The sequence below is a fragment of the Microtus pennsylvanicus genome, chromosome X (genome assembly GCF_037038515.1).
Source record: "Microtus pennsylvanicus isolate mMicPen1 chromosome X, mMicPen1.hap1, whole genome shotgun sequence".
Classification (NCBI taxonomy): Eukaryota; Metazoa; Chordata; class Mammalia; order Rodentia; family Cricetidae; genus Microtus; species Microtus pennsylvanicus.
This window is the reverse complement of record NC_134601.1, coordinates 22,463,182-22,480,013: the sequence shown is the minus strand read 5'-3', so window position 1 is coordinate 22,480,013 and position 16,832 is coordinate 22,463,182.

Below are 16,832 nucleotides of genomic sequence, written 5' to 3'. Positions count from 1 at the left end.
AAGGAACCATCAAAGATGGCATTGAATCAATTTAGTGTTCGCCATCTACTGCTGGGCATGGGGCCTTCCCTTAAGAGTATTTTCCTTCCCCAGGGAAATTGCCTTGGAGAAAACTAATTTTTCCTTTTCAAGTGGTTACCAATTAGAGAAAGTTTCTGGTTAGAAATGGGGGTAGACAGTGAGCCCACATCTCCTCTCAGCTCTAGGACTCCATCTGCTGTAGACCTGCTCCGGCCACGTGAATGCTGCGTCAGTCTCTATGAGTTCTTCTGTGCTTCCATCCTGCTGTGTTCAAGAGGCCTTGTTTCCTTGTTCTCCTCCATCCCTTCTGGCTTTCACACACTGCACCTTTGCACAGGTCCATGTGCTCTGAGTGGAGGGATTTGTTTGAGAAATCCAATTTAGGGCTGAGTGTCCCAAGGTCTCTCACTCTGTGTACATTGTATAGCTTTGAGTCTCTATATTTGTTCCCATCTGGTGCAGAAGGAAGCTTCTCTGACAATAGGAAAGTAAGACACTGATCTATAAGTATAGCAGAATGTTGTCAGGAGTCATTTTCTTGCTACTTTCTTTTACCAGAACAGTAGTATTTGATTTCCCCTAGGTCCCTGGCCTGTTGCTAGTCTCAAGTTCTTTACCACTCAGGCTGTGTTGGGTATGGATTCCATCTCATGGAGTGGGCCTTAAATCAAATCAGATTTTGGTTGGTTACTCCCACAAGCATTGTGCCACTATTGTACCAGCATATCTTACAGGAAAGACACCATTGTAGGTGGAAGGATTTGTAACTGGGTTGATGTTTATCTTTCTCATTTGGTATCATTCAGCAAAGTCCCTTGCAGTACCATGAACATTAGTCCATAAAGGTAAAGTTTCTAGGTAGATATTAACTCAGCTTCTCTGTGTTTAGAGTTGTATAGGTATTGTCTCCAAGTCAGTATGCGATATGTTTCTTTGTTTGGTTTTTGTTTGTTTGTTTTGAGACAGGGTTTTGCTATTTAGACTGGATTTGCTTCAATCCTTCAATCATCCTACTTCAGTTTTGAACTTACTTCAGTGTAAATCCATTGAACCCCTGCTCCTAGCTCATGGATAATTTCATGAGAAACAAACATCAGGATATTTATACGCTGCTCCTCTGTATTTTATTTGATATTTTCTTGTTTCAGATCTATCTGTAACATTGGCCTTCTGCAGCTTTCAAAACAGAAAGGCTAACAAGCCATTCCATCAGCATTGGCAGCTTAATTTCAAACCCCGATACTCTATGAAGTCAGACTTGCCTCTAAACTCTATGAACCAACCCTGATTTGCATCAACATTTTCATCCTTTAATCCCTCAACATGTTGTTGCTTCAGTAGTGGCCAAACTCAAAGGCTTACCAGGCTGAGCCTGATTCCAAAATCCTCAGAAGAATGTTTTCCCATTGCATTGCAGGCCTACATGTGGGCCTATCGTGTCATATATAAATTATTAGAAGATTGTTTTTCCTGTTTTAATCTAGTTTTGATTGTTTACTATCATGTAGAATTATAATCAATTTTTATCTAGAATATTAGATTTTACACATGTGATTTTAATTCAGTAACGGTATATAAATGAACGTTGAGAACTATCCATGTCCAGGGCAATGTGTTGAGTATAAACAAATGATCTCAGTGGGATTACTATCTAGTCAGGGCAGCTGACAAGTTTATAAGTAACTATCAAAGGATGTTATAGGATCATGCAATAAGAAAAGAATCGAGAATTGAGAAGGTTTTGTAGAGAAACTTGGACTCTAAGCGTATGACCCCAAATGTTGAAAATGAGAGGAAAGTGTGTATGACAAAGGAATTAGCATTACCAACAGCATGAAGAAAAAATGTGGGCTGAGTTAGCATTCTCGAGATGCTGCAGTGAGAGATAAAGCTGTAAGAAGAGTGAAACCAAGTCAGGAACACTTGACATGTGATCCTGAATTTTGAATTTGTCCTATATGCATGGAGTCAATAGAGAATCATGAATGATAGAAACAAAGTAGTAGACTTATGTTTAAGAAAACTGAAAATCAGGTTTGGGGATGTAGTCATATCTATATAGTGTGTTTGTAACATGCACAAGGCTCTGGGTTCAATCCCAAGAACTAGATAAAAATGAATGTAGAGGCATATGGCTGGAATCCCTGCACATGGGAAGCAGAATCAGAAAGCTATCCTCAGCTACATAGGGAGTTTAAAGCTACCTTGGGCTTCTGAAAACCCTATCTCAATTTTTTTTTCAAAAATAGAGATGAGAAGATAAGTTAAGGTGCCATTTTCAAAAGTCACAATCTTTTGGGTGAGAAAAATGAGTGTGTTAACCTTGAATGCTGTTCACTAGAAACATTACCAGATATCCAGGACTGTGAAGACTCTGAGGAGCTGGGAGGATCAGCCATGGTAAAATCTACCGCCTATAACTAAGTGAAAAAAAAAAAAAGTAAAAGTCCCAATAATAAAAGTTTCAATTATACTTCATTTGTGGACGCAAGGATTTGCCTAATGGACTCTGGATAAAGAGAAAATTTATCTTAAAGAAAGAGAATCAATGTAAGTAGCATATAGGCATCCAGAGCTTAATCTTATTGGGTAGTAGGTAAACTGCTCTATTAGCTATATTAGTCTGGTCCAAGAGACCAGAGGCAGTTTTCATCCTACAATACACAAAGCTCTGGGACAGTAGAAAAGAAAATAAAAGATGAAAACAAATATTATATATGTTTCTCATAATTTGGTGCCCTAATATAAGCAAGGAAATGGTTAGATTCTAAGATTTCAATATCCTGTAATAGGAAGAGCAGAAATACTAGATTGGGAATCTAATAGAAGAAATACATTTGTAAAAATAACACAATGCCAAGTTTTATAGAGAAAAGAAGCAACACTTCAGATGCTTATGAATATTTATTAGAAATTAAAAGTCTAGTGCTTCTGAAAAAGTGTTGAGAAAGAGATGATATTTGAAGAAAAAGGTGAAAATTTAGAGCCATTAAAATATTATTTAGAGTTAGACACAGTGGTACACACTTTTAATCCTAGCACTCAGAAAGCAGAGGCAGGCTTGTATCTGTAGGCTTAATGACAGCCTGGCACCATAGTGAGAACCTGTCCCAGGGAAAAAAGAAAGGAAAGGAAATATTAGTTGAAACTACAGGAGTAGGTACAATTTCCAAAGAATAGCATGTAAAGAATTGGTTCTCAACCTTCCTAATGCTGTGACCTTTTGAAACAGCTTCTGATGTTGTGGTGACCCCAAGCATGAAATTATTTCTCTGCTACTTCATAACTGTAATTTTGCTACTGTTATGAATCATAAAGTAAGTATCTGTGCTTTCTGGTGGTCTTAGGTAACTCCTGTGAAAGGGTCATTTGACCCCAAAGGGGTCTCGACCCACAGGTTGAGAACTACTGATGTAGAGAGTAATAAGAACAAAGAAAATAAGTCTCTGGAAAGCTGAATTTAAGTATAGATAGGAGAAATAAATCTTCTAGGGAAAAAGCATAACATTATTTATTATTCATCATAGAGTATGAAATTTTAGTACTGAATGATGGCCAGAGATGAGGGAAAGGATGATGTGGGATTTCCCTCTGCATGCAGTGATTACCATTGATTAATAAAGAAACTGCTTTGGGGCTATAGCAGCACTATAGGAAAACAGAACTAGGTGAGGAAAACTAAGCTGAATACTGGGAGAATTCAAGAGAAGTCATGAAGCCACTGGAGACAGACACTGGGAACTTTACCCGGTAAACTACAGCCACGTGGCAATACACAGATTAATAGAGATGGGTTAAATTAAGATGTAAGAGTTAGCCAAAAAGAATCTAGAGCTAATGGGCCAAACAGTGATTTAATTAATACAGTTTCTGTGTAATTATTTCATGTCTAAGTTAGCTGGGTGGTCGGGAACCAACCAACAAGTGTCTCCTTTCTCCAACAAAAAGATGTTGGTAGTGATACAGTAAAACAGATTGGAAATGTAAAATGAGAAATATTTTGGATACTGAATAGCTGAGTGCTAAGGGAAAAAACCAACACAGGTGAACTGAGTGTAATGGTGAGCAGAAGCAGTCCTAGACATTCCCCAGATAGATATGCAAGGAAGCATGCAGGCAGAGTTCAAGCCAAGTCTGGGAGACATAGTAACATCTTATCTAAAAGGCAGACAAACAACAAACAACCCACATTCAGACGCAGGAGATGGTATCCAAGACAGTGCAATAGCACAGAAGCTATTCATTAACTTCTTAAGAAGAGTAGCTACAGAAAAGTCAGAAAGGAAGAGGCCTTGGGTAACATTAAAGACAGAAGCCAATGAGCAGATCATGGTGTTTTCAAAATAATGTCTCATTGGACGACTGCGTCCCATTAAACCAAAGGTAAAATTGCTTGGAACCTCAGTTCTGAAACTGTTTCAGAGGCAGTTTACCAACCAAATAGGAAAGTCTAATTTCTTTTCAGTCAAAGAATACTTATTATTCATATTCATCATTTCTTTAGTCTTTCCCTTTCCTTTCTTTCTTCCCTTCTAGCCTTTACTTAGCATATGCCATTATCCTCCCCTTCCTGTCACAACTGGTAGTCCTAAGCGCCATTTTCTATGATATAATTTTTGATGTTGGCCTGTGAATAGGCAGACATAGGAAAGGAGGCTTTACAAGGTAGTACAACATTCATTCAGAGAATCAAATTCCAGCTTGTTCTTAGAAGGTGTCAGAAAGTACACAGGGGCACAAAATTTCATTTGTGTGCTGGAAGAATGCTCTAAGTGCTGGAGGTTTGTACTTATAAATTAGATTGACTTCAAGCCTTCTTAGATATGTGTTTATCCATTAAAACTAATGCACAAAGCCCATAAATAAAACACAGAGATAATTGTGTTAGCTGTTCATTGGCATATGTAATACCTGAACAAAACAACTTTAGATTATTCTGGATCATAGTTTCAGAAGTTTCAATTCACAGCTAGCCAGGTCCAGTGCTGTGGGCTTGAGGTGCTGAAGCAGGACATTATGAAGAAAACCCACCTTGCTAATGGTCCAGCTGAAAGCAGAAAAAAACAGGACGGGGTCAGAGGGCAAATGAAGCCTTCCAAACACAGGTCAGTAAACTATTTCCTCTAAACCATCTCCATCTCCTAGTCTCTACAGCTTCCTAATAAGCCATCATATTATGAACCCATTTAAGGATTAATTCACTGATGATGTTAAAGCCTCCATGATCCAATAAATTCCTCAAAGGCCCAACTCTGAACATTGCTGTGCCAGGGACAAAGCCTTCACAACATGAGCCTTTGGGGAGCATTCATATCCAAATAACAATCTCTAATGGGTTTTTCTCTGTCCTGCCAGCCAGCTCCCAAATAATGACATGGAGACTTATTATTAACTATGAAAGCTCAGCTTTAGCTTAGACTTGTTCCTAAGTAGTTCTTATAACTTAAATTAACTCATATTTTTAAATCTACATTCTTTTACATGGCTTGATTATCTTTATTCTGCTCTGCCCATTCTGCTTCTTCCTTGTCTGGCTGGTGATACCCCCTTTCTTCTTCCCCAAGACCTCTCTTTCCCTAGAAGTCCTGCCTAAGCTCTTCCTGCCTACCTATTGGCCTTCTAGTGACATATCTTCACACAGCATAAAGGAATATAAAGAATATTCCAAAACAATCCTTTGCCTCTGCCAATATGTACAAATATAAATATGTTCATTCTAATACAACAGAGAATATGAATATGAGAGGTCACACTATTTTGCTTATTCAAGTAGATTACTTTTTACTTTCTGATGGTTTTTTTTTCTCCTTGCCACTTCTAGAAAGCTGAAGAGCCTCCAAAATTTAGGCAGTAAGCTGCACAATGGAAATAGGTTCAAGACCTTTATTTTGATTCCAGACAGCACATTCAGTTTGTAACTTTTCAGTGACTCTGACTAAGAATGATCTACAGATTCTACCCTGGGGACCATAAGAGATGAGAAGTCTTAGCTATACTAACCAGCTTTATACATTGAATTATTCTACCGGAAAGGGACTAGATAAGAAGACACAGAAATAAATATGTAGTTAATATAAAAAGTGTTGACCTAGAACTATAGTTCTCAAACTATGCCCCCTTTGACCAAAGGTATTAGCCTTACAATAAAATGTGTTAGAAATGTAACATGAGGGTCTACTTGTTGGGGTTTCTGTCCTGTCTGGCAGGACTCACAGCTGCTTAGCCCCAAAGAAAATCACACAGAGGTCTACATAAGTTATAAACTGATTGGCCCATTAGCTCAGGCTTCATATTAGCTCTTATAAAGTATATTAGCCCATGATTCTTATCTATGTTAGCCACATGGCTCAGTACCTTTTTCAGTGGGCCAGGTCACATACTGCTTCTTCAGTGTCTGGACAAGACTGTGGAGGAATGGGCTTCCTCTTTCCCAGAATTCTTCTATTCTCTTTGACCCACCTCTACTTCCTGTCTGGTTGTCCTGCCTATACTTCCTGCCTGGCTGCTTGCCAATCAGTATTTATTTAAAACATAATTGACAGGATATAGTCAATTGTCCCGCACCATAGAAATAATTCTCTTTTTAAGTTTTATTTTATTTTAGGTATATGGGTGTTTTGCCTGCATTTGTCTCTGTGTACCATATGTGGAGTTGGTGCTTGTGGAGGTTAGAAGAGGGTGTAGGATCCCCTGAAACTAATGTTGCAGATGGTATGAACTGCCATGTGAGTATGGGAAATCTAACCCAGGTTTTCTTCAATGGAAGACCAGTGCTCTTAACTGCTGAGCCACCTCTCCAACCAGAAATAAATATTTTTGAGACATGTTGTCACATTCCCTGCACTGTCTTCAAACTACCTGTGTATCAAAAGATGACCTTGAACTGATTTTCCAGCTTCTATCTCCCAATTACTGGGATTATAGGTCTGTGTCACTATGACTGAGTCTATGTGGAGTTGCATATCAAACAAGGACTTCGTTTGTACAAAGGAAATATTCCACCAACCTAACTACATTCCCCAGTTCTTATAAATAAAAAAAATCAGCCCTGACCCAAGACTCATTGCATTAAAAACTCTAGTGAAATAAAAAAAAAATCTGGATTTGAATAAGTCTCTCAAATTATTTTGATGCACTGGTGTTTGAGAACCCCTTAAGGTAGAAACAAAAATGCCACAGGGCTCAAGAGAACAGACAGAAGAATAAAGCAGTAGTGATGGAGATGCAATTGAAGTAAGAAGGTGAAAACTACTACTGACTGCCTTCTCAAAAACAATTTTTACATGCAGATATTTTAAAAGTACCAAATTGCACATTTAAGAGGCAGGAATACTTTGAAGGACATGGGAAGCCAAATGCTTAGTGAGGGCAAACTCATAGTCAAGGGTCAATGATGCAAGAGGTGAATCAAGTTCAAACCAGCAAGGACTCTCAGGTAGCAGATGATAAGAGAGGTGAAGCAAGCTGATGATCCAGGCACTACTAGAGAGAAGCACAAGCATCTCCAAGCCTGGGAACAGGTCAAGGGCAGGAGATGAACATGTTATTCTTGTTCCAACATTATCTGAGGGAATGTTAACATGAAACAAGGCATTCAATGTAATCTCTACTCTTCTCTGCTCTTTCCCTGGAGAATATTGCCTATGAAACTCTCATTTCATTGATAGCCCTCAACTGAACAGAATTTCCCATAATAAAAAAAAATCAGAAATGGATCTGTAAGGAAGTAGGTACTGTTAAATGAGACTCAGATGTTTGTAAACAAGCCTTTTTCACAATTCCCATACATTCGTTAAGAGGTCTTCTGGTTATCAAAAAAAAATCTTGTGGAAAATGCTACTTGGGACTGGTAGAGACACACATATTTGCAACCGAGGACCAGGAAAACTATATTGCATTTATCCAACCAGGATAGGTACAGTGGAGAGAGAGCAAGGAGGAAGTAATTAGTGTGCCCTTGGTGCCTAAATATTCATTTGGACAGGTGGGACAACGTAGATAGAGATAATGTGACAGGGCATGACAATGCAAATGTTTCTCCATCTTCTTTTCTTGCTGAGGCCATTTCAGGTTTAACTGGAATTTGGTCTCCTTGATGAAGAATTCCAGGGAAAATAGCTCAACTCTATTCTAGAAAACAAAGGTCAAGATGTTCTAGCTGACTTATCTTAACTTCTGTTAAACTGCCTGTTTATGTGGAACCCCTCCAGCCACCTGCTTATCTCAGCTCCTGTTAAACTGCTTGCTTCTGCTATGGCCACCTGCAGCTGCTGAGCTAGATGTCAAGATGTGGAATTTGCCTTCAAAAACTATGTGCTCTCAACACTTGGGGTCAAACCTACATCCCCTGGATGTGGTCACAGCCAGTTGGAATAAAGACTTTCAACTGCCTATAAACTATGCCTGAGTAGTCATCTCATAGTAATAATAATGGATACAGCAAAAGCCTGCATTCAACATGGAATAGGTAGCATTCTGCTGATTATGAAAAGATCCAATCTGCCTGCATGTACCAAAGGTCCAGCTTCCAACAGAGAAATACTTTGTAGACATTTTCCCTCTTGGTTCAAATATATTCTACTGCATGATGTCTGATTTGGGCCACATTGCTTAATCATGTTTCTTCTTCTGTGGAATGGTACCTACTTTATTGTATTAACTGGGATCACATAATGTAGTGTATGTCAAATATTAACTCAGATACAAAAAAGTGACTAATATGTTTCAGCAATTATTGTGAGATTAAGTGCATGCTATGATTTATTACAGCTTTGTGGCATGACCCAAGTAACTGATCTCTACAGTGCCTTAGTTCTCCCCACAAGCAAAATGGGACTATGAAATGATGCAACTACTGTACTTTTGCTTTTATAGAGAAATTAATTAGTGTATGCAAAATTCTTATTTAAGTACTTGGCACATAACAAACACATGATAAATGATAACCAATACTATTATTCTTCAAGGATATGTTTCCCTAAACTGCTTTTGGTTTTAATTTTTAAATTTTTACCTTTAGAGTTTTTTTTATTTACTTTTAAATTGAGCATTTAGGCCAGGGATGCAGACAGGCTCACTGCAGATGTTCTCTTCTTCCTCCACTCCTGCAAATCCAATACCCCAATCTTATCCCCAGTCTTTCAGCAGAACTCCTAAGAACCCTCCCAGTCCTGCCATCTCCAATGGATCACACAGATCTTCACTTCCAAACTTTCTAACCCCACTCATTACTTTATCCCTGTCCCCAACTCCCCCAGGCATTTCCCAGGAACCTGCTAGCCATGCAGGCCAGGGCAGGTCGGATAAGAGCAGATCTTCACATTGTCCTCCTCTGCTCCAAATCTAATCCTCCTTTTACTCTGTAGCAGACAGTCACCTGCCATAGACTCACCTCCCTTCCTGCTTCCATCTCCAGTGGAACACACAGATCTTTCCCTCAAACATATCGTTTCCCAACTCATCACTTTATTCCAGCGCCCAATCCCAACAGATGTTCCCTGGAAAGCCACAGGCCACCCCAGTCAGAGAAAAAGGTAGGCTAACTACAGAGCTTCCTTTCTCATATCTTCGCATATCTTATCCCACAGTCTTATCACCAGCTCTGTAGTGCAATAGCATTTCACTTGTATTTTAATTAATAAAACTTGCCTGAGGATCAGAAAGTAAAACAGCCCCACTGGTCAGTCTTACAATCATTAAGTTGCTTCTGCTAGCACAATGGATACCTTATCAGGGCAGGTTGCAAATGCCTTGGCCACTCAAATTGAGCTAAATTTACAAATAAATATTGCAGTTAAATTTTCAATTGGTTTTGGTTAGAGACCACAGTTAGGTTATATTGCTGTTCACAGACCCTGGAATGCACAATTTACAAATTGGCTGTTGAGATTAATCGAGTTAACTATACTAGCATTTCTCCCACCCACACTGAGACTTTACTTAAAGGGCTCCAATTTGGGCGGACTTATTAAGGACTGAGCAAGCACAGCCTCCTTTAGGAGTGCTTATATGTGCTGGAGCATCATCTTCATGTTTTCATGGTGTCAGAGCCAAAGGCAAGCTCAAGTCAATGTGGCCATGTGATGAATCCTCTTAGCTATTGCTCCAGAGGATCTTTCAGTGCAAATCTGGCTGAACTTGTTGATGGGTGACTATCAAGGTTTTTGGGGGGCTGCCCCAACCTAAGACAGAAAATGTGTTTGGACCTGGATGATTTCCCATGATGGGTAAGGGGTATTGCCTGACATCCAATGCCACCTAAGACAGGCCTAGTCATATAATTTATATAAAAGAGGGACCTGTAGGGCCCATGGGTCTACCCCTGCTCCTGGGGTTCATCTTGAGGACAATTTCTGGCCAGCCAGCTAAAACATCCTATTTGTTCCTGTGCTCCCTCTGCCCCCCCTGGTGGTTAGCTAAAGGCCATTGTTTATTCTTCTTTGGGCATGGTAATTTCCCACCTGCCTGAGGGGTATTCCATTGTGCAGCAGCTAGGTATTTAAGGTTTTTCCTAAATTTGAATAAATGGCATTCAGTTGATCTCCTTTTGAATGAACCAGGTCTCTTGTGTGTTCTTTTAATCTCCAGGCCCTTGTCCTGCTCTCATATGGTACAGTGGCACGCAAACTGTACTGAGGGAGTAACAGTATCTTAAAGAAGTCTATGAAAGCATGAATAAACAGTTGAAGAAAATGAATAAAACTGTTCAAGAATGGGAAGTGGAATAAAACCAATAAAGAAAACCCAAACTGATTGAAAACTGGAAATGAAAAATAAAAAGGAACTTGAACAGGAACTTAAGAGGCAAGCCTCATCAACAGAATACAGGAAGAGAGAATCTCAGGCATTGAAGACACAAGAGAAGAAACAGTCCAAGAAGATGTTAACTAGAGGTTGTGGAGAAAGGGGTACACTCATCCATTGCTGGTGGGAATGCAAACTTGTGCAACCACTTTGGAAGGCAGTATGGCGGTTTCTCAGGAAATTCGGGATCAACTTACCCCTGGACCCAGCAATACCACTCTTGGGAATATACCCAAGAGAGGCCTTATCATACAACAAAAGTATATGCTCTACAATGTTCATAGCAGCATTGTTTGTGATAGCCAGAACCTGGAAACAACCTAGATGCCCTTCAATGGAAGAATGGATGAAGAAAGTATGGAATTTATACATATTAGAGTACTACTCAGCAATAAAAAACAAGGACTTCATGAATTTTGCATACAAATGGATGGAAATAGAAAACACTATCCTGAGTGAGGTAAGCCAGACCCAAAAAGAGGAACATGGGATGTACTCACTCATATTTGGTTTCTAGCCATAAACCAAGGACATTGAGCTTATAATTAGTGATCCTAGAGAAGCTAAATAAGACGGTGAAGCCTAAGAAAAACATATAGGCATCCTCCTGAATATTAACCTTCAGCAAGCGATGAAAGGAGACAGAGAAGAAAAAAAAAAAGAAAAAAAAAAACAAAAAAAAAACTCCAGGAACAAAACATGCAGGAAATTTGGGAAACTATGAAAAGACCAAATCTAAGAACAATAGGAATAGAAAAAGGAATGGAAATCTAGGCCTAAGGCACAGATAATATTTTCAACAAAATCATAGAAGAAAATTCCCCTAACCTAAAAAAAAGTGGTGCCTATCAGGATGCAAGAATATGAAATAGAATGGACCAGAAAATAAATTCCCCTCTAAACATAATAATCAAAATACTTTAAATACAAAACAAAGAGAGAATATTAAAAGCTTCAAGGGACCATGTTAAACAGACCTATTAGAATTACACCTGACAGCTCAATGGAGACTCTAAAAAACAGAAAGGCCTGAACAGATTTTCTACAGACACTTAAACACAACAGATGTGCTGCAGAATATAATAGACTATATATGCCAGTCCAGGCTATTATACCCAGCAAACCTTTCAGTCACAAGATGGAGAAAATAAGATATTCCTTGAAAGAGCTAAATATAAACAATATCTATCTACAAACTCAGCACTGCTGAAGGCTCAAAAAGGAAAACTAATCTAAAGAGGTTAACCACACCCAAGAAAACACAAGGAATGTATAATCCCAGACCAGAAAACCAAAAGGAAACACATACACACACAAAATAAACACCATAACCACCACTACGACAACATCAAAATAACAGGAATCAACAAATAGGGCTCATTGATATGGATCAGCATCAGTGATCTTAATTTTCCCAATAAAAGTACACAGACTAACAGAATGGATACAAAAACAGAATCACCTCAGGGACAAAACATAGAAAAATATATTCAAAGGAAATGGACCTAAGGAACAAACTGGCATAGCCTTTTGAATATCTTGCAAAACAGATATCAAATCAAAACTAATCAGAATAGAAAATACCCATTAAAGGAAAGATACAAGAGGGCATTACAATTCTTAACATCTATGCACCTAACACAAAGGCAAGCAAGTAGTTAAAAAAACACTATTACAGATGAAATAAAATATTGATCCTCACATACTGATAGTAGGAGACTTCAATACCCCACTCTCACCAGTGCACAGGTCATCGAGACAAAAATGAAATAGAAAAATATTGAGGCTAACAGATGTTATAAACCAAGTGGACCTAACAGATATTTACAGAACATTTCACCCAAATACAAAACAATCTACCTTCTCCACATGTTATGGAGCTTTCTCCAAAACTGACCATATACCTGAACATAATTCTCAACAGATACGAGAAAATTGAAAAAAAAAAATCCTGCATCTTATCTAACCACTGTGGATTAAAGCTGGAATTCAATAACAACAGAAACAACAGCAAGCTTTTAACTCAAGGAAATTGAACAATTCACTACAGAATAAAAAATGGGTCAAACAGAAAAAAGAAATTAAAAACTGTAGAAGTCAATGAAAACTAATTCCACAACATACATAACCTTAGGAGGCACAAATGAAGGTGGTTAGTTCTAAGAGGAACTTAGTTCAAGTTCATAGCACTAAGTGCCTACATTAAAAAAAAAACTGAGATATTATAGTAGTATGTTAGCAGCACAACTGAAAACTCTAGAACAAAAAGAAGAAACCATATCCCACAGGAATAGATGACAAAAAAAATCAAACTCAGGGATGAAATCAATAAAATAGAAAGAAATTACAAAGAATAGGTGAAACAAAGAATTGGTTCTTTGAGAAAGTCAATAATATAGAGAAATTCTTATCAAAATTACCTAAACATCAAAAAGAGAATATCCAAATTAAACAAATTAGAAATGAGAAAAGGGGACATAACAATAGACACTGAGGGAATCAAGAGAATCATAATAGCATACTTTAAAACCCTGTACTCCGCCAAATTGGAAAACCTAAAGGAAATGTATGTTTCCATTTACCAAAGTTAAGTCAAGAACAGGTAAGCAATTTAAACAGACCTATAAAATCTAGTGAAATAGAAGCAGTCATTAAAAGTCTCTCAACTAAAAAAAAAGCCCAGGGCCAGATCTTTTTAGAACAGAATTCTACCAGACTTTCAAAGAAGAGTTAATACCAATACTCCTTAACTTATTCCACAAAATAGAAAAAAGAAGGAACATTATACAGTTTCTTTTATGTGGCCACAGTTACCCTGATAACCAAACCACACAAAGATGCAACAAAGAAAGAGAATTACAGAACAATTTTTCTCATGAAAATAGATGAAAAAATTCTCAATAAAATTCTTGCAAGATTCAAGAACACATAAAAAAGACCATCCAACATGATCATGTAGACTTCATCACAGAGTAACAGGGACGGTAAAAGATATGTAAATAGATAAATGTAACACACCATACAGATAGACTGAAAGATAAAAAAATCACACGATCATCTCATTAGATGCAGAAAAGACCTTTAATGAAATCCAACATCCCAATTTGATAAAAGTCTTAGAGAGATTAGGGACACAGGGGATATATCTAAACATAATAAAGACAATTTACAGCAAGATGATAGCCAACATCAAATTAAATGGAGAGAAACATAAAGCAAATCCACTAGAATCAGGAACAAGATTATCCACCCTCTTCATACGTATTTATTATAGTACTTGTCTTAGCTAGAGAAATAAGAAAACTGAAGGAGATCAGGGGATATAAATTGTAAAGGAAGAAGTCAAAGTATCTTTATTTGCAAATGGTATTATAGTAGTCATAAGTGGCATAAAAAGAACTTACTGGGAAATTCAACTGCTGATAAACGCTTTCAGCAAATGGCTGGATACAAGATTAACTCCCCTGTATACAAATGACAAATGAACTGTGAAAGGAATCAGGAAACAGCATCATTCACAACAGTTTCAAATAATATAAAATATGTTGGAATAACCTCAAGTAAGAAAGTGAAAGGCTTGTGTGATAAAAGTTGTAAAACTTTGAAGAAAAAAATTGAAAAAAATATTAGAAGATAGAAGTATCTCCCATGGTCATGGGTTAGTAGGATTCATATAATAAAAATGATTATCCTACCAAAACCAACCTGCAGATTCAATACAATACCATTAAAATTCAAACATAATTCTTCACATTTCTTGAATGTATAATCTTCAGCGTCATATGGAAACACATACACACACACACAAGCTGCAGAAAAACTAAAATACACCTGAATACTAAAAGAACTGCTGGAGGTGTCAACATCCCCAACATCAAGTTTTACTACAAATCTAAGTAATCAAAACAGCATGATATTGGCATAAAACCAGACATGTATATCAATAGAATTGGGTTGATGACCTAGACAAAAATACACACACGCATGGACACCTGATTTTTGAAAACGAGCTAGAAATACACATAGAATTTTGATGGGATTGTACTAAATCTGTAGTTTATTTTCCCTGTAAAGGGTTTTCTTAAAACATTTTAAACATTCAGTTTCCTTAGAAATCATGCAGAAGACAGTCCATGCTGATAAATAAGCCAATATCCAAGAAAATACAAGATGTTCTAATGTCAGCCTTGTAGTATGCTGACACTTAGGAGTCAACATTTTTAGGACATAGACATACCTCTAGACAGTTACTGTCTCTTTAAATGTTTCTATAGCAAACTGCCTTGTAAGCATTATTTTATTCAGAGGAAAGAACAGACATCCCCATGACTGAAAATTAAAGTTAGTAGTTTGTTAACTATTAAAAAGGTTTCATTTTTTTTTCTTTTTAGATTGAGGGTTTGCCTATAGTAAATGTAATCTATTGTCTATGCATGTGCCACCTGACTCAACTTTACTCTCTGTTGGGGGATATAATATGTATTGCATTTGTTTGTGTTGCAGAATAATGATCTAATTATGTAAAGATATGTTGCTTTGTTTATGTTGTGCTTGTTTAACTATGTAAAGATATGTTGCTGTTTCACCTTGTCTAAGACACCTGATTGGTGTAAGAAAAAGCTGAATGGCCAATTGTTTGTCAGAAGAAGGATGGGCAGGGCTGGCAGGCAGAGAGAAAAAGGGAGTCAGTCAGCTAGCTGGGTGTCAGCCAGACAGACATGGAGGAAGGAGGAAAGTAAGATGGATAGTGAATATCCTGAGAACTGTTTTGGTCTGGACTCCAAATCCCAGCAGGCAAGGTCCAGACCCACCACTCCCACAGAGTATTTATGTGAGTTCCCAAAGGAGAAACACATGGTCCCTTTTCCTTCATCCTGGTGGTTGCATTGGCTGCTCCTGGTTTCCCCTAGGGGCAACCCGAGAGAGCACAATTCCCATTAAACTTGGATATCTCTTAATTTGGCTTATTTTGATTTGTCTTGATTGGGAATTTGCATCAGCAGAGAGCTCACATTAGAAAAAATTCCTAACATCTTGGAGGCCCCACTGAGATAGGGCAGCCCTTTCCACATGGCCCTAGGCCATGTGTTGAAAGCCTCCTAGTCTTCAATATGAGCTCTCCAGGCCATGCTAAAACCAGCTCCTGGGCTACAGCAGCTGCGTCTTGTTGAGTCCCTTTTCTTGTCTATGCTATAGGGTTTTTTTGGGGGGGGGCATTTGTCTTATTTTTGTCATTCATCAGACTCTTGTTGAAGTCACAAGCTCATGTCAGTTTGATCTCTGTAGAGGCCAGACCAACAAGACTGGGCTCAGCTAAGGTGAGATTTGTTTGTTTGGGGACAACAAGCATTCAATTTCCATGGCCCTGTTAGGTATAAGAGCTATTTTAGTGGATGCACTGTAATAGACTTTAAAATGGGTGTTGTTTCCTGTCTCTTTGGGAGACAAGCCACGCCCACTCCTACTACCTCTGACCTTCCCCCGCCATCTTATTCTCTTCTCTTCCTGTTCTCTTGGAGTGAACATGGATCTTTTGCATTCCATTTTCTTTCTCTCCCTCCCTCTCTCTTTCTTCCTCTCTCTGTCCTCTGTTCAGTTCTAATTTACACTATGTGTCTGTCACATGTCCCTACCCACTCACCTGCTAGCCATTGGGAACTCGCCGCAGGTCCCGTGCCGGACTCCGAAGTCAGGGCCCAGCACCTGCCTACCCCTCTGGGGATCCACTGGGGCTCGCTGCTGTTCTGTGAGCCCACCGGCACCCACCAACATTTTAAGAACAACAATTGGTGCCATGTGACTCCTGAACCAGGTTCTTTTTCCACTCCCACCACTGGCTTCCTGGATGACTTCCTTTGGTGGTCGGTGAGTGTCTCCGCATTCTGCTATGGTTGCTTTCCTTTGCCAGAGTCGCATTTGGATTGGTCCCGGGGGCCAGTCCCCTGGTGCGTTAGCTCAGCACACTTCCCGTGTAGTGCATTCGACTGGGGACCGTGTCCTCAGCTTCT